The sequence below is a fragment of the Orycteropus afer genome, unplaced genomic scaffold (assembly GCF_000298275.1).
Source record: "Orycteropus afer afer isolate SDZICR_OR568_19922 unplaced genomic scaffold, OryAfe1.0 scaffold00306, whole genome shotgun sequence".
In the NCBI taxonomy this organism is placed as follows: domain Eukaryota; kingdom Metazoa; phylum Chordata; class Mammalia; order Tubulidentata; family Orycteropodidae; genus Orycteropus; species Orycteropus afer.
Genome location: NW_006921893.1, coordinates 1,248,179 through 1,267,067, shown reverse-complemented (window position 1 = coordinate 1,267,067; position 18,889 = coordinate 1,248,179).

Sequence of the window (18,889 nt, the reverse complement as noted above, 5' to 3'; positions counted from 1 at the left end):
CAACTGAGAACATTCCTGTACCTATAACTTTGGAGAAATGTTTCCATAGAAGCCCTGGGTGGTGCAAACAGTTAATGCACTCAGTTGCTAACCAAAAGGTTGGAGGTTGGAGTCTACCCAGAGGCACCTCTGATGAAAGGCCTAGTGAGCTACTTCCAAATAATAAGCCATTGAAAGTCCTGTGGAGCTTTGTCAAATTGCACTCAAAGGGTTCCAGTTCACAGGCCTCCAGCAAGGTGTGAGAGCCCACTCAGCTGAACTTTGGGGAGCCTCCTGCATGGCCTCAGGTCTCCTAGCATCTCTTTTTAATTCTAGACCTTGAGAAAGCCCATTCCCTTTGCACCCAGTGATGCATCAAAAAGACACTCCACCTAGCCACCCAGGTGCCCTCCTCCACAGTCTACTTTCTGGCCTGAAATCAGCCTCCCCAGGGCCCTACTTTCCTTTCCAATTTGGCTGCCAACGCTCTCCCTCTGAACTCACACTCCTTCCACCTTCTTGGAGGTTTTGCCCGGTTCTTTCTCTTCTTATCCACCCCTACCTCCGAAACCACCTGGCGCCAAGCACCCCTTCTCTACGGCTTGCTTCGCTATCACCACCTCTCCTAGATGGACTGATTCCCAACACAGATTCTATGTTTCACACCCAGGCTCGTCACCACCACCACATTCTGTCTATTTGTCTATTCCTTGGGCCCTGACTTGTTAGGAGAGGAAGAAAGGCTGTGTTGGGATGGTGGGATTATGATTCTTTTTGTTTTCTTTTTTTCATTCAAATGCTTCCTTTAACTTTTTCAAACTTCTTTTATTTGTGAAGAGAAGTGTAGAAACCAACAATACAAAAAAAAAAAAAAAAAAAACCCTCACTGCCATTAAGTTGACTCCAACTCATAGTTGGCCCCTATTAGGTTTCCAAGGCTCTTCCTTCCGTGGAGCAGCTGGTGAGTTTGAACCACTGACCTTCTGGTTAGCAGCCAAATGCCTTATCTACTACACCACCAGAGCTAGACATCACAGATTAATAAAAACATCTTTGTAATCTACCAAAGAATAGTAAAGTGTCACCTTAGGGAACTGGGTAGTTACTTAACAGACTCTGGGACTGAAAAATCAGTGCTTGTACCTAATAACAACAACACTTACCTCATAGTATAGCATGAGAGTCGTGGTGGCACAGTAGTTAAGCATTCACCAAAAGGTCAGCAGTTCAAACTCACCAGCTGCTCTGTGGGAGATAGCTGTGGCAGTCTGCTTCCACAAAGATTTATGTTGTTGTTGTTGTTAGGTGCCATCAAGTCAGTCCCAATTCATAGCAACACTATGTACAACAGAAAGAAACACTGCTCAGTCCTGCGCCAGCATCACAATTGTTGCCATGCTTGAGCCCATCGTTGTCGCCACTGTGTCAATGCATCTTATTAAGGGTCTTTCCTTTGTTTGCTAACCCTCCAGTTTACCCAATATAATATCCTTCTCCAGGGACTGGTCCTTTCCAACAACAGGACCAAAGTATGAGAGATGAAGTCTTGCCATTCTAGCTTCTAAAAAACATTCTGGCTGTACTTCCTCCAAGACACATTTGTTCGTTCTTCTAGCAGTCCATGGTAAAGATTTACAGCCTTAGAAACCCTACAGAGTCACTATGAGTCAGAATCAACTCAATGGTGGTTTTTTGTTTGTTTATTTTTGGTATTTCTTACCTAACTGTGTTAGGCTGGGTTCTCTACAGAAGCCAAACCAGTAAAATTTATAGAGAGAGAGAGAGAGAAATTTATCTTAGGAAAATGGCACACACTTATAGAAGCTGGAAAGTCCCAAGTTCCTGGATCAAACATCACACTGAAGGCTTTTCCCAACTCATGCAGCTGCAGGGGCTGACGAACTCAAGGTTCGCAGACAGTATACTGACTGTTGACTCCAGTGGATGATGAATTCAAGATCACCAGGCAGAATGGTGGGTTGTTCACTCACAGACAGTTGTAGGCAGCCCAACAGGATCCAGATCCACAGAAGATGCTCTCATTTTCCCAGGATGTCCATATATATTGGAAGCAGGCCACACCCCTAGGGAAACTCCCTTTCAACAGATTGGCTACTCAAAACATATACATCTGATCTCATCATGGGAATAACCATGTCATTACTACTTAAACCACTGAGAATTGTGGTCCAGTCAGGTTGACACACAACCCCAACTATCACACAAACAAAGCCTGGTAATGCAGTAGTTAGCAGCTAACTGAAAGGTCAATGGATCAAACCCCCAGCTGCTCCATGGGAGAGAGATGTGGCAGTCTGCTTCTGCAAAAATTATAGCCTTGGAAGCATGATGGAGTAGTTCTACTTTGTCCTATAAAGTCACTATAATTTGGAACTGACTTAATAGCAATGAGTTTGATTTTTTCGTTAATTTTTTGTTGTTAATTCTTATCTGGAGAGGGCAGAAGAGGTATAAAAAACCCACTGCCAAGAGGAAGAGAGGGAGCACTACAAAAATTTGAAAAATAAATAAAACCCACTGCCATCAAGATGATTCTAACTCATCGCAACCTTATAGGACAGAGTAGAACTTCCCCATAGGGTTTCCAAGGCTGCAAATCTTTACAGACTCAGACTGCCTCATCTTTCTCCTGCGGATTGGCTGGGGGGTTCAAACTATTGAACTTTTGGTTAGCAGCTGAATGTTTTAACCACTGCACCACCAGATGAGGTATAGAGAGAAACTAATGATTCAGGAAACCTGAGTCCTGACTCTGCACGTTATGAGCAATGTGGACTTGAGCAAGTCATTGATCCTCTCTGACCCTCAGTCACTTTCTCTGCAAATGGTTATAATAATACCACCTCACTGGTCTGTGAAAAATCGTGCTTGATGCTTAGTGACAAGTACCCACTAGTCATTGGTTGAGTAAGAATCCTTGAATCTTTCCCTGCAAGCATCCTAGCAAATTATGTCTAGGTTTTCAGCAGACTCTTGGAGGAACTATATAGGATGGATTTAGTGGTCAACTGACTTAATCAGTAGGGGCAGTAACTGATGGCTGTGGCTAATTTTTTATCTCAGAATAGGCCTCTTCCTCACTGACCCAGGGAGAAAGTTGTCTCCACAGGGCCTCCATTGGTTTTTGCCAGATGCTATGGTTGATGAGCTGGAAACACAGTAAAACCATGGCATGGTACTTTTGTGGAAGAAAACATTTTTTCTCATGCAGTCCCTTCTTCCTGACACATCCTCTCTCTTCTCTCTAGCAAAAATATGACTAAAACTTATCTTTCCGAGAAACTGTCCCAGCTCGCCCCTCACTTTGTGCTACTTCAGCTCACAGGCCGACAGTTTGGACACACACACATCACACACTATGCATGCCCAATGGTCTTACAATATGTTATGCATGCTAAAACTCTCTAACCACTTTATGTACCTGAATCAGTGCTCCCTAAAGAAAGTGTAAGCCTCCAGAAGATTAAACATCTTCTAAATCTTAAATCTAATAAATGTCATTTTTAAAGCATCTGTTATGTACTAAATGTTTTACCTACATTATTTCAGTCACTCTTCCCCACCATTCTGCAGTGCTTAGAGGTTATTACGTTCAATTTACAGATGTGGAAACTAAGGTCCAGAGAGGTGAAGTCCAAGGTCATAGAGAACTTAAGGAGGCACTCAACAAATAATTTTGAATAATTGAAAGGATAGTTAGATGGATGGATGAGTGTATGTATGAATGGATAAGTGGATTGATGGATGGATGGATGGATGAGTGAACGGATGGATAATGAATGGGTAGATTGGGATGAATGGATGGGTGTGTGGATGGATGGATAGATGGATGGATGGGTGGGTGGCTCTGGATGGATGGATAAATAGACTCATCAAAGAACAGGAGAACCACGTTTAACTGACTCCAACAAGGTCTTTTCATTTCAGTATAATATAGCTCCTGCCTTTTTGCATCCAAAGCTGGCACCTAGCAGGCACTAAATCACAGTCAAGCATTTCCCCAAACACAGAGTAGCAGCTGAGTATGCATGTTCTAAACAGTTTCCACAGCTACCTCACCGAGGCAGGCCGAGAGCACCCCGAATTAAGCCGCAGGTAAGAGTGAGGCATGAGGGATGAGGAGCAAAAAATCTTTTTCCACCATGACACCAAGAATGGTCTGAGGAACTGAGGTTCGGTATGGAGTAGCAGGATCTGGATGGGACTCTGGCTTACTAGATGCTGGGTTGAAAAAATGCTCCCCAAAGCCAGGCCACAAGGGGGCAGTGGTTCCTGGAAAGCATCTCCAAGCATCTACCCACCCAGGCAGCAGAGCTACAGTCTGGAGGTGCTAGATGAGCAAGCCATACACCAGATACCTCACTCCTGGCTGCAGGTCTCATCCCTGAACTGGCTATTGAGTGGAGGGATCACGGTTCCATGGCTGGGAGTGCTTAAGAAAACACTGGAACTACCCAAGGATCAGTACCTGCTGTTAGAGGTCAGTTTAAAAAAATCACGGCAAACACAGCACAACCCTGTGCAGCCCTTACAAAGAGTGAGGCCCATGCTTATGCAGAAAGGTATTAACCACACATTGAAGGAGAAAAAGCAAAGTGCTGGACATGTGCATAGTGTAACCCATTTGTGTAAAATTCTGACTGTGTAAATAATTAAATATATTCTGAGTCTGTTCTTCCATGGAAAAGAAAATTCTTAAGCAAAACTCAAGAAGTTGTTTTATGTCCACTTTTGGAGGAAGGGGACTTTTACTCTTTATTTTCTGCCTTTATGAACTGTTTGACTTTTTTTTTTAATTGGAGTAAAAATATATATAGCAAAACATTTGCCAATTCAATCCTTTTTATATGTACAATATGTTGTTGTTGTTGTTGTTGTTGTTGTACAATATAGTGACTTTAATTATGTTCATTATGTTTTGCAACCATAACCACTATCTGTTTCCAGATTATTCCATCACTATTAACAGGAACTCAGAGGCCCCTAAGCAATGATTCTTCTTTCCAGCTTCCCTCTCACCCCTAAATCCGTTGCCCTTGAGTTGATTCCAACTCATGGTGACCCCGTGAGTTACAGAATAGAAATATGCTCCATAGGGTTTTCTTAGCTGTAATCCTTACAGAAACAGATTGCCAGGCCTTTCTTCCACAGTGCTGCTGGGTATGTTTAAACCACCAACTTTTCAGTTAGTAGTCAAGAGCAAACCGTTTGCAACACTCTTTCATTTCAATGAACCAAAAACCAAACCCGTTGCCATCGAGTAGATTCCAACTCATAGTGACCCCATAGGAGAGAATACAACTGCCCAACACAGAGTGTCCAAGACTGTAAATCTTTATAGACGCAGACTGCCACATCTTTCTCCCACAGAGCTGCTGGTGAGTTTGAACCACTGACCTTCCAGTTGGCAGCCAAGCACTTAACCACTGTGCCCCAGCGCTCCTCTATTTCTCTCTATATTTGCCTATTTCATATAAATGGGGTCATACAATATTTGTCCTTTTATGATTGATTTATTTCACTCAGCATAATGTTTTCAAGGTTCATCCATGTTGTAGCATGTATCATGACTTCATTTCCCTTCCATTATATAATTATAATATTCCATTATATGTATACATGTTGGAATTATTTTTGGCCACAACATTTTAAAAAAAAAATTAACAGATGTTCTCTGAAAATTGGGATTATGGAGATTCTTTTGCTTTGATTGTTTTTCTTTTTTATACTCTTGAATATTTTTATCATATATACTGTTTTTAAAGGAGGAGGGGAAGACAGTCTAGGGCTGGCTACAAGCCTTGCCTCCTTAGTCCTCAGGGCAGGAGGGCCAGCCTGCAGCCTTCACTCCACAGTGCCCCTCCCTCTCTGCAGGGCAAACAGGCAGGACCTTTGAAAAGTTGCATCAGGAGGTCCTGAGCCACAGAAAGGAGGGGTCATTTCATTTTCAGAGGGCCTTTGAAGAACCAGGATGGGTCCACAGGGCTGAGGCCACGGTGCTTCTCCATGGTTCAGTATCCTACCATCTTGACTAGTAAAGCCGTTTACCCATTGACATAGAAGATGGAGCTTCCCAGCGGGGCATGGGAGAATAGCTGTTATTGTTATTGTTAAGTGTCATTGAGCTAGCTTCAACTTGTAGCAATGCTGTTGTTGTTGTTGTTGTTATGTGCCGTCGAGTCGGACCCGACTCATAGCGACCCCTCCTTGGGTTTCCGATGCAGTATCACTACAGAAGTAGATTGCCCTTCAGAGGAGTGGCTGGTGGATTTGAACCGCCAGCCTTCTGGTTAGCAGTCAAGTGCCTTAGCACTATGCTACCAGAGCAATGCTAGGTACAATAAAATGAAACACTACCTGGTCCAGAGTCACTTTCACAATCATTGCCATACTTGAGTCCATCATCACAGCCACTGTGCCAATCCATTTTGTTGAAGGTTTTCCCCTCTTTTGCTACACTCTGCTTTAACTGCATGATATCCTTCTCTAGGGAATGGTAACTTCTGACAACATGACCAAAGTATATGAGACAAAGTCTGGCCACTCTTGCTTCTAAGGAGCATTCCAGCTGAACTTCCTCCAGGACATATCTGTTCGTTCTTCTAGAAGTCCATGGTACAGTCAATATTCTTTGCCAACAACACAATTCAAATGCATGAATTCTACTATGGTCTTTTTTATTCATTGCCTAGCTCTCACATCCATATGGGACGATTTAAAATAGCATGGCTGGGGTCAAGTACCTTTTAGTCTTCAAAGTGACATCTCTGCTTCTTATTAACACTTTAAAGAGGTCTTTTGCAGCAGATTTGCCCAGTGCAATACGACATCCGATTTCCTGACTGCTGCTTCCATGGGCGTTAATTGTGGATCAAAGTGAAATCTCTGACAACTTCAAACTTTTCTGTTTCTCATGATGTTACTTATTCGTCCAATTGTGAGCATTTTTGTTTTCTTTCTATCAAGGTATAATCCATGCTTCAAGTCATCTTCAGCAAGCAAGGTTGTATCATCTACACATCATGGTTGGTAATGTGTCTTCCTCCAGTACTGATACTGTGTTCTTCATATACTCCAGCTTCTGTGATTATTTGCTCAGCATACAGATTGAATATATATGGTGAAAGGATACAACCCTGACATGTACGTTTCCTCATTTTAAATCATTCAGTATCCACTTGTTCTGTTTGAATGACTAATTTTTGGTCTACGTATAGGTTCCTCACGAGCACAACTAAGTGTTCTGGAATTCACATTCTTTGCAGTGTTATCCATAATTTATTATGATCCACACAGTCAAATGCCTTAGCATAGTCAGTAAAACACAGGTAAACTTCTCTGTGGTATCCTTTGCTTTCAGCCAAGATCCATCTGACATCAGCAATGATATCCCTCATTCCATACCCTCTTCTGAAGCAGTTTGAATTTCTGGCAGTTCCCTATTAATATACCACTGCAACCATCTTTTAATTATCTTAAGCAAACTTGTATGTGATATTAATGATATTGTTTGTATGTGATATTAATGATATTGTTTGATAATTTTCACATTCTGTTGTATCACCTTTCTTTGGAATAGGTACAAATTAGGATCTCTTCCAGTCAGTTGGCCAGGTAGATAGCTTCCAAATTTCCTGGCATAAATGAGTGAATGCCTCCAGCACTGCATCCATTTGTTGAAACATCTCAATGGGTATTCTGTAAATTCGTGGAGCCTTGTTTTTTGCTAATTCCTTCAGTTAAGTTAATTCCTAACTTAACCTTCAAGTTATTCCTTTAATACCATAGGTTCTTAATAATATGGCATCTCCTGAAATGGTTGAATGTCAGACCAATTCTTTTTGGTACAGTTATTCCTTCCATCTTCTTTTGATGCTTCCTGCATTATTCAACATTTTACCCACAGAATCTTTCAATATTGCAACTCTAGGCTTGAATTTTTTAGTGAGTTTTTTCAGCTTGAGAAAGTGTGTTCTTCCCTTTTGGTTTTCTAATTCCCAGTTTTTGCACATTTCATTATAATACTTACTTTGTCTTCTCAAATCCCCCTTTGCAATCTTCTTTTTCAGCAATTTTATTGCATCACTTCTTCCATTAGCTTTAGCTCCTCTCCAACCAAAAGCAAGTTTCAGAGTCTCTTCTGAAATCCACTTTGGTCTTTTCCTCCAATCCTGTCTTTTTAGTGACCTTTTGCTTTCTTTATATGTGATGTCCTTGATGTCATCCCAAAACTTGTCTGGTCTTCAGTCATTGGTGTTCAGTGCATCAAATCTGATCTTCGGATGGTCTCTAAATTCATGTAGGATATACTCAAGGCCATATTTTGGCTCTCATGGACTTGTTTAAATTTTCTTCAGCTTCAACTTGAACTTGCACATGAGCAATTGATGATCTGTTCCACAGTCAGTCCCTGGTCTTGTTCTGATTGATGATATTGAGCTTCTCCATCATCTCTTTCCACAGATATAGTCAATTTGATTTCTGTGTGTTCCATCTGGCGAGGTCCACTTGTATAGTTGCCATTTACATTGTCAAAAAAGGTTTTTGCAATGACTAAGTCCTTGGTCTTGCAAAATTCTATCATGTGGTCTTGGTGTCATTTCTGTCACCAAGGCCATATGTTTCAACTTCTAATGTTTCTTCTTTGTTTCCAACTTTTGCATTCCAATCACCAGTAAATATCAATACATCTTGATTGCATGTTTTGTCAATTTCAGACTGCAGAAGTTGGTAAAAATCTTCAATTTCTTCATCTTTGGCATTGGTGGTTGATGTGTAAATTTGAACAATAGGAGTATTAACTGATATTCCTTGAAGGCAAGTGGATATTATCCTATCGCTGACAGCATTGTACTTTAGGATAAATCTTGAAATGTTCTTTTGACGAGAACTGCAAAACCATTCTATTTCAATTTGTTATTCCTGGCATAGTAGACCATATGATTGTCCAATTCAAAATTACCAATATCAGTCCATTTCAGCTCACTACTGCTTAGGATATTGATCTTTATGTGTTCCATTTCATTTTGACAACTTCCAATTTTCCTAGATTCATACTCCATTACATTCCACATTCTTATTATTAATGGATGTTTGCAGCTGTTTCACCTCATTTTGAGTTATGCCACATTAGCAAATGAAAGTCCCAGAAGCTTTACTTAACAGCCACATCATTAAGATAGACTCTACTTTGAGGAGACAGCTCCTCCTCACTCGTATTTTGAGGGCTTCCAATCTGAGGGGCTCATCTGCCAGCACTGTATCAGATGTTTGTCTGCTGTTCACAAGGTTTTCAGTGGCCAATTTTTTCAGAAGTGGAGCTGGCCATGTCCTTCTTCCAAGTCTGTCTTAGTCTGGCAGCTCCACTGAAACCTGTCCGCCATGAGTGATGCTGCTGGTATTTGAAATACCAGTGACTTCCAGCATCACAGCAACATGCAAGCCATCACACTATGACAAACTGACAGGTGGTGGTGGTAGGAGAATAGTAGGGCCACAGAATTTTGGAAGCAATAGCTATGATCTGTGGTACTTGCCAAACTAACCTAGGGTCAACTCTGTCCTCATAGTTTCATCAAAAGATTAGGCTGGTGTAGTAAAAAGGGGAGAACTTTGACTAGGCTCCTCCATTTGACAGCGAGGTGACTTTGAGCAAATGCCTTGACCTCTCTGAGCCCCAGATTTTTCATTTGTAAAACAGCATATATAACAGCATATAAAATTAAGCATCATATGTGTAAACCACCTAGGGAAAAAAGACTAGCACATGGTTGTTGTTGTTGTTATGTGCTGTCGAGTCGGACCGTTGAGTCGAACCCGACTCATAGTGGCCCCCCCCCTTGGGTTTCTGAGGCCATATCACTACAGAAGTAGATTGCCCCATCTTCCTTCCGAGGAGTGGCTGGTGGGTTTGAACTGCCAGCCTTCTGGTTAGCAGTCAAGTGCCTTAGACACTATGCTGGCCATAACCATCACCATCATCATCATCATTACCACCATCATCACTGCCATCTTTTAAGAAAATAAATCAACCATAGAAGTGAATGGAAAAAGACAAATATTGTAAGATCCCACTTATAATGAAATAGGCAAATATATGAGACCAAAGTTTATTAATGATTACCAGGGGCAGGAAGAAGAGGAAAGGGGGAAGTCATTGCTTGAGGGACACTGAGTTTCTGTGAATGGTGGTGGTGGAATGATGTGGAAATGGATAGTGGTGATGGTTGCACAACATAATAAATGTAGCCAATGTTACTGAACTGTACATGGAACAAATGGTTGAATTGGCAAATGTTTTGTTATTCATATTTTTACCACTATAAAACTACTTCTTAAAAAGTAAATGGAATGAAAATGAACCCAGAGCCTCCAGCCTGGTGTTTGCCATCTAATTGGCCTGGTTCTAGCTCTGACCTAGCTTCATATCTCCGTAACATTGGAGGGCATCCTGCTCCTGTCTCAGCCAAATATCTGGACCCACCCCGGACGTTCCATCCCAGGTACGTGTTCACTGACGGATGGCTCCCAGCCCTGCAGTTCCCACATGTTCTCACTTGAAGGCAACGTTGAGCTTCAGATTTCTGCCTGCCTAGGAGCACTCCCCTTCTCGCTCTTCTTGTCAAACCTCCCAGCCTGATGGCTAAATCACAGACCAACAGCCCAGGCGACACTGGCCACTTGAAGAACAATCCTTGAGACAAAGGAAGGCCATCCTACTTCCCCAGGCAAGGAGTAAAGGTATGAAACGTGCTAGCCCTGACACTGGTACAACTAACTGAAAATGTAACTGGTTTCAGTAGATAAGGAAAAAAAGAAAAAAGGCGGAGATAGGGGTCTGGGAGTGGAGGAGACTTTGTTCATTTTTGTATCTTATGAAATGACTTATTTATTATTTATGAATAACAAAAAATACAAGCAATGTATATTACATCGATGGCTAAGTAAAATTATGATACATTCAGTTGAACATTTAAGATTACAATGATGAAGGTGATGCAGCAACTGGGAAAAATTATCTAAGTGGAAGGGAGAATGCAAAAACATTCTATATTGACTGCTGCCATCTAAAATTATGTATACTTATAGAAAAAAACTGCCTCATCTTTCTGCTGCAGAGTGGCTGGTGGTTTCGAACCACTGACCTTTTAGTTAGCAGCCAAATGCCTTAACCATTACACCACCAGAGCTCCTTACAGAAAGAAAAAAAAAAAAAAAAAGGAAACAAATAACTAAAAATTGAAGTGCTGAGATAACAGGAGTATGAGTTATTTTTTTCATATATTTTGTTTCACAATCATAGTGTTTATTCAGTTTTTCACATTTAGGAATATTAATGGATGTCAGTATAGTGCAGTGTGACAGAAAACACACAGACCCTTAATAGCATCCACAGTCAACTCTCCTGTGCATTAAGATACGTGTGATCTCCAGAGAACTCCTAAGAAAATGTTCAGCTGTCAGGAGGGGACAAGCAGTATGCCATTATTCTTTAGGACACATTAGAAAACAAGAATGTATGCATTTATGAGGTTACTTCTCTTTAGTAAAGCAGACTTTTAATGAGAAAGGAAGAAGATGGAAAAAATGGAAGGAGATACCATCTCACAAGAATAACCCTTATGTGAGCCAAATTAAACCAGCTGTCACCAGTCGATTCTGATTCTTGGCAGCCCCACGTGTGTCAGAGTAGAACTGTGCTCCAAAGACTCAACAGCGAATTTTACAGAAGTAGATCACCAGGCCCTTCTTCCAAGGCGCTTCTGAGTAGGCTTGAATTTCCAAACTTTTGGTTAGCAAACAAGCAAGCTTATTGTTTGGCTTGGCTTTTAGTTAACATCTGTTAAATATATGTTAGGTTCAGTGGTAGAATTATTGCCTTCCACACAGGAGACCCAGGTTCTGTTCCCAACCAATGGACCTCATGTCCATCCATCACTCATCTGTAAGTGGGGTCTTGTGTGTTGCTATGTTGCCAATGCTATGATGCTGATGCTATTGATGCTTAAATTGTGGCGTTGGTGAAGAATACTGAAAATACCATGGACCACCAAAAGAACAAACAACTTACTGTCTTAGAAGAAGTACAGCCAGAATGCTCCTTGGAAAGGAAGATGGTGAGACGTCATCTTACACACCTTTGGACATGTCAGAAGGGACCAGTCACTAGAGAAGAATATCATGCTTGGTAGGGGGTCAGCAAAAAAGAGGGAAGACCCTCAACAAGATGGATTGACACAGTGGCTGTGACTATGTGCTAAAGCATGGCAATAATTGTGAGGACGACACAGGAGGAAGCGTGTTTGTTTTGTTATACATGGGGTGCTATAGTCGAAACCAACTCAGTGGCATCTATCAACAATAACAGCATGATGCTGAACAGGTTTCAGCAAAGCTTCTAGACTAAGAGGGACTAGGAAGAAAGACCTGGCTATCTACTTCAGAAAATCAGCTGGTGAAAATCCTATGGATCACAATGATCCAATCTGCAAGTGGTCCTGGCGATGGCACAGGGAAGGGCCACGTTTTGATCCATTGTGCATGGAGCTGTCATGAGTTGCCAGGGGGTACTAATGAAGGAAGCACTATTACTATGCCTATTTCACAGATGAGGAAACTGAAGCTCAAAGACAGATGGGAACTTTTCCAAGGTCAAGTTAGTGGGAAAGGCGTGACAGACTCTATAGCCTAAGCTCACTGGAGTCCAAGGGATCAAGCACTAATGTTTTTAACTCTACCAGACAGTTTAGAAGGAAAACAAGAACAAAACCATCCTAGCAACCTCTCTGTGCCTCAGACTCTTCATCTGTAAAATGGGCTAATAATAATATAGATAGTCCCCAACTTAGGATAGGGTTCCATTCCAGTGACTCTGTTATAAGGTGTTTCTGACTTAAGTCGAATACCTCTTTTTTTTTTTTTTAGTTTTCATTATTATTGCCTTTTATTATCAGTATCTTTATAACACCAATCTTTGTTTGTCTGTGGGGATTGGCATGAGAATGATATATTATGTGCTACAACACTGTATGTCATACGTATTGCTAACACTTACTTACTACTCACTTCCATCGAGTGGGATCCAACTCATAGCAACCCCCCTTGGGTTTCTGAGGCAGTATCACTACCGAGGTAGACTGCCCAATCTTCCTTCTGAGGATACGGAAAAAAAGGACAGCCGTAAGTGCAGTTCAGGGCTGCTTGTCATAATTTAGGGACTATCTATCTAATTCAGAGAGTTGTTGCAAAAATTAAATAAGTTAACAACATGGAAAGCTCCTACAACCACTCCTGGCACATAGTCTTCACTCAGCAGATATTTTATCAGTTGGCATAAAGTCTGTTCCAACTCATGGTGACCCCATGTGTCCACATAGACCTGTGCTCCATGTGCAGACTCAAACCTCCAAACTTTTAATTAGCAGCCGAGGGTATTAACCGTTTGTACCACCCAGGGACTCCCAGCTGTCATTTAATTGTCAGTTCTAATTAATTGTTATTAAAATTATGGAGTCAACACTTGAAAGACCAAGACAACCTGGTCTAACATCCCTATAACACCATCCAGTTTCTGCTTAGATGTCAAAGAAGCAAGCCTTGCTCCATGAGGCAGTGTGTTCTTTTATTAAGACACTCATGATTAGAAATGTCTTCCTAATATGTTTGGCTAAATCCGGCTCCTGCAACCTACATCCTCCCCCGGGTCTATTTCTGCCCTGGAACTGAGACAGACTGAAGCCAGTGCCTCTCTCACTTGGCAGTGCTTCCATGCTGGGGAGGAGCCCACTGCCCAGGCCCCTCGGGAGGCCTCCTCCTCCCAGCCCCTCAGTCCCTTCTACTACTCAGCACCCTGCTAGAAGTCCAGAACTAATGCAGGAGTCCAGCTAGGCTAATACGCATGCAAAATTGATCCCCTCCTGTCTTAAGGTGAAAGAATACGGCATAAGAAGAAAGAAGATGTGAAAAATACATTACTCAAAAATAAAAAGGGCATTTGTGTTTGGAGTACTTTGTGATGTGACAAACCTGAGCTTGCAACACTTTTCTATTTCTTAGCGTCAATCCTCCAGTTCATTCTTAAAAAAAAAAAAAAAAAAAAAGTTGTCATTAAGTTGACTCCAACTCATAGCGACCCCAAGTAGGTGACAACAGAACTGAGCTCCATAGCCTTTTCAATGGCTGATTTTTCAGAAGTATTTGCCAGCCCTTTCCTGCAAGGTGCTTCTGGGTGAACTTGAACCCATAGCTGTTTGGTTAGCAGTAGAGCTCATTAACTGTTTGTACCACTGTGTTAGAATGGGTTCTCTAGAGAAACAAAACCAGTAAAGCTTAGAGAGAGAGAGAGAAATTTATCTTAGGAAAATGGCTCACACAATTACAGAAGCTGGCAAGTCCCAAGTTTTGGGGTTAAACGTCAAGCCGGAGGATTTTCCTGACTCACACAGCTTCAAGGGCTGACGAGCTCAAGGTTGGCAGGCAGTATACTGACTGTTGACTCCAATGAATGAAGAATCCAAGATCTCCAGTCCAAATGGTAGATTGTTTGCTCACGGACAATTGTAGGCAGTATAACAAGAGCCCAATCCACAGAAGAGTGTCTTTTTCCCCAGGATGTCCATAAATATCCTGGAAGCAGGCCACACCCCTAGGGAAACTTCCTTTCAATGGGTTGGCTGCTCAAAACATATACATCTGATCCCATCATGGAAACAACCCACATCACAACTGCTTAAACCACACAGAATTGTGGTCCAGCCAAGTTGACACACAGCTCCAACTATCACAACCACCCAGGGACTCAAGCTTATTCTTACTGACAGCTAAAGCTTTCCTGGGATAAGGCCATTGTCCTGGTTTCTATTCTAGGGGCTTCTGTACTGTGGCTTCCCAGGAAAGTGTAACTATACCTTTTTAGCACACTCAGGCAAATGAGCATAAACCCATTAAACAGGACTGGGTTCAAAACACAGTTCTGTCCACATGGCCATTTATCATGTTGGGCAGCCTGCTGGAAGCCTCCTGCAGTATCCACAATACATGCAGGGGAGAACTAGGCTTGGGGCCAACTTCTTACAGAAGCAGCGTCCACAGTGTTTTAAGTATCTTTATCTCCCAGAGGCTACAAGCAGCTGGAGCTGCTCAGAGAGCCCTCTCCAAGCCAAAGAAAGATGTTATTGAAAGCAGGGAGGAAAAAATACTGGGTTGCTTTCTCATCACTGAACTTAACAGGATTCTTTGAATGTGTGAAAGTGTTCTAAAAAGTTAAAACTTCCAAGTATGGGTGATGAGTTCCATCTATGTGCACTCAGTTCTCTGTACTTGCTGTATTGCAAGTACTTAGCACTTACTGTATTGCAAATACTTAATACAAGCAGTCCATGGGCTACTAACATGCAGGACAACACTTACTTGCCCTTTTATGTTATGTAACTCTATCCTCACTTTGAAATGATTGAACTACCCTACTGGCAACAAATTCCTTATCACAGTCACCTTCATTTGCTTCTCGTGCAGCTTATAAATCATTGAAAAAGCTTTAAGCCTTTTTTTGCACTAAAACCAAAAAAAATCCAAACTTAACTGCCATTGAGTCCATTTCAACTCATAGCAACCCCATTGGGTTTCCGAGGCTATAAATCTTTATGGAAGTAGATTGCCCCATCTTCCTTCCACAGAGCAGCTGGTAGGCTTGAACCACTGACTTTCTGGTTAGCAGCCAAATGCCTTAGCCACTACACCACCAGGGTTCCTTTTCTTACACTAAAGTAAGGTGAAATAAGAACCTTATGCATCTGTTTCAACTCACCTACAAATTCTTAAAGACACAGTTAGGAACAGATCTCATTCACTACCCGGACAACTGCTTGTGCTTACTATATTGCAAGTACTTAGTACTAACTGTATTGCAATTGTCTATTTGTTTACGTCTCCAACTAATGTACAAGTATCATGAGGACAAGGATTGTGTCTTACTTATTTTCCCAATTCCCCAATATTTAACATAAACCAAACCAAACCAAACTGACTGCCATTGAGTCGATTCAACTCATAGCAACCCCTCCTTGAGTTTCCAAGGCGGGTCTCTATGGAAGTAGATTGCCCAGTCTTCCATCCAAGGAGTGGCTGGTGGGTTTGAACCACCAGCCTTCTGGTTAGCAGTCAAATGCCTTAGGCACTACACTACCAGAGCTCCTAGTAGCACAGTGTCCAGAGTATAGTAGACGATCAACAAACATGAGTTGAATTAATTGACTAAATGATTGAATAATGAAGTGAATTATTCTTTTTAACATTTATTATGGCCTAATGAAAGTGCACTCATGGACTTCCAATTTAAAGATGTCCCTGCCCCTATTCATCTCAAATATCACCCAGGAACAAGAAGAAGAAAGAAATATGCAAACTACATCTTCAGTCAAACCAAGAAACATCTGTAACCCTTAACCCCAATTATAAAATCAGAAAGTAAATATAAAAAGGTAAATGACCCAGCAGACAGGAAACACGTCAAATTCAAGGGCTTGCAGGGTTAGGTGGAGGGATCCATAAGTTCTTGCTCTGCAGAACCCTGGAAAGACTCAGGAACAGGAGTCATCAAGCTCTTGTGTAAAATAAGGGTGGCACAAGGGATGGAAACAAAACAGTTGTTTGAAAGTTTGTTTAAAGAATTCAAAGAGTCCATCCACTATGAATCAATAAACAAAATGTGTTATATCCATACAATGGAATATTATTCAGCCATAAAGAAGAATGAAGTCCTGATGCATACTATGACATGAATAAACCTTGAAAACATTATGCTGAGTGAAATAAGTCAAACAAAAAAGGCCACATATGGTATGATTCCATTTATATTAAATGTGCAAAATAGGCAAATCCATAAAGAGAGAAAGAAGATTAGTGGCTGACAGGGCTGGGGGGAAGGAGAATGGGGAGTGACTGGTAATGGGTACAGAGTTTTTCTGTGGGATGATGAAAATATTCTGGAATTAGATAGTGGTGATGGCTGCAGAACATTGTGAATATATTAAAAATTGTACTGCATACTTTAAAAGGGTTAATTTTACAGTATACAATTATATCTCAAGTTTTTAAAAGAGTAAATAGAACTTCCAAGCAGATATTTAGTGACTCTGATTTAAATATGAACTGAGAGCCAAGGATCACCAGACCCTGGAAGAACACCTCCACCTCTGAAAGACAGAGACCAAAACATACAAAGAGAATAGAGAAGCTCAGAAAAACTAGAGATAATGCAGGGATCAAAAGAAAACTTCAAAGAATTATAATTAATATCTTCTGAAGGATAAGAGAAGATAAGTTGTTGTTGTTGTGTGCCATTGAGTCAATTCCAACTCATAGTGACCCTATATGAGAGAGTAGAACTGTTTCATAGAGTTTCCTAGGCTGTAATCTTTATGGAAACAGATCATTAGGTCTTTTCTACCACAAAGCTACTGGTTGGGTTCAAACCTCCAACCTATCAGTTAGTAGCCAAATGCTTAACCATTGTGTCATCAAGGCTTCTTAAGAGAAGATAGAGCTCTTATGAAACAAGAACCAACAAGAACAGCATGCTATAAAAAAGGAAAAAACAAGAACAAGAATAACATTAAGGAAAAAAAATGTTAATTATCACTGAAATAAGCAAAAGCTTTGATAGAAGAATTAGAAATCAAAGTCATATATGTTCTCTTGAAAATAGAATTAAAAGTCAAACAGACAACAATAGATGAGAAAAGATCAGAAAAATATTAGAGAACCAATTCAGGAAGGCTAACATGAAATTAGGAGCTCTGGTAGTGCAGTAGCTAAGGCACTTGGCAGCTAATCAGAAGGTCAACCAGCTGCTCCACATGAGGAAGATGAGGCAATCTATTTCTATAAAGATTTACAGCCTTGGAAACCCTACGGATTGCTATGAGTCAGAATCAATTCGATGGCAGTGAGTTTTGGTTTTAACATGAAAATATAAGTAATAGGAGCTCCATAAAATGAAAGCAGATAAAATAGAAAGATGAAAATTATCACAAAATAATAAAAGAAAATTTCACAGAATCACATTACATGAGTCTCTGGATTTAAAAACTCCTCCAAGTTCCCAACACAACAAATAATTGGAATATCATTCTGAAATTTCAGAGTAGTAGGGATAAAGGAAGATAATCAAAACATCCATAAAGACAAAAACAAGTCACATATAAAAGGTTAAAGAATAAAATGGTAGCAAACTACTCAACAGGTAGAAAATAAATAAATAAATGACTTCAAAATTTTAGGAAAAAAAATTTCAACTTCAAATTCTGTATCTGGCCAGAGTACAAATCAAGGACAAAGATAAAGTCAAGACACTTTTGGCATGCAAGATTTTAAGAATATACCTCTTGTATGCCCTTTCTCAGAAATCTACTGATGGAGATTTTCCAAGAAAATGAGGAAGACATAAGATAAAGGAAAATGGGAACCAACACAGGAAAAAAAAAGCAGATTTCCCAGAAAGGAGGTGACAGGAAATATCAGAACAACCAACAGCTGTGCAGAAAGCTTTACGCACAAGAGGAGGGAGGGTTTCAAGAAAAATATCAAATTGATGAATTTTCTGATAGATTTGACCATATAGAAAATGATATGGGGAGGTTTACAGAGCTATTAATTAATGGGGCACAACTGGGCAAATGTTCAAAGTAAAATAAGCAAACAAAACAAAATGAACAAGAATGAATATTTCATCACGGTAGATCATCAGAATCAGCAGTAAACAAGTTTATATAGTCACAATAATATAAATACTGAATATTAATTTTATAAAATATTGAGATAAATTATACTGGGGACAAAGGGAAAGGAGAAAAGAAGGAACAGATGGGCCAAATTCTTCTTCTGCCATAAT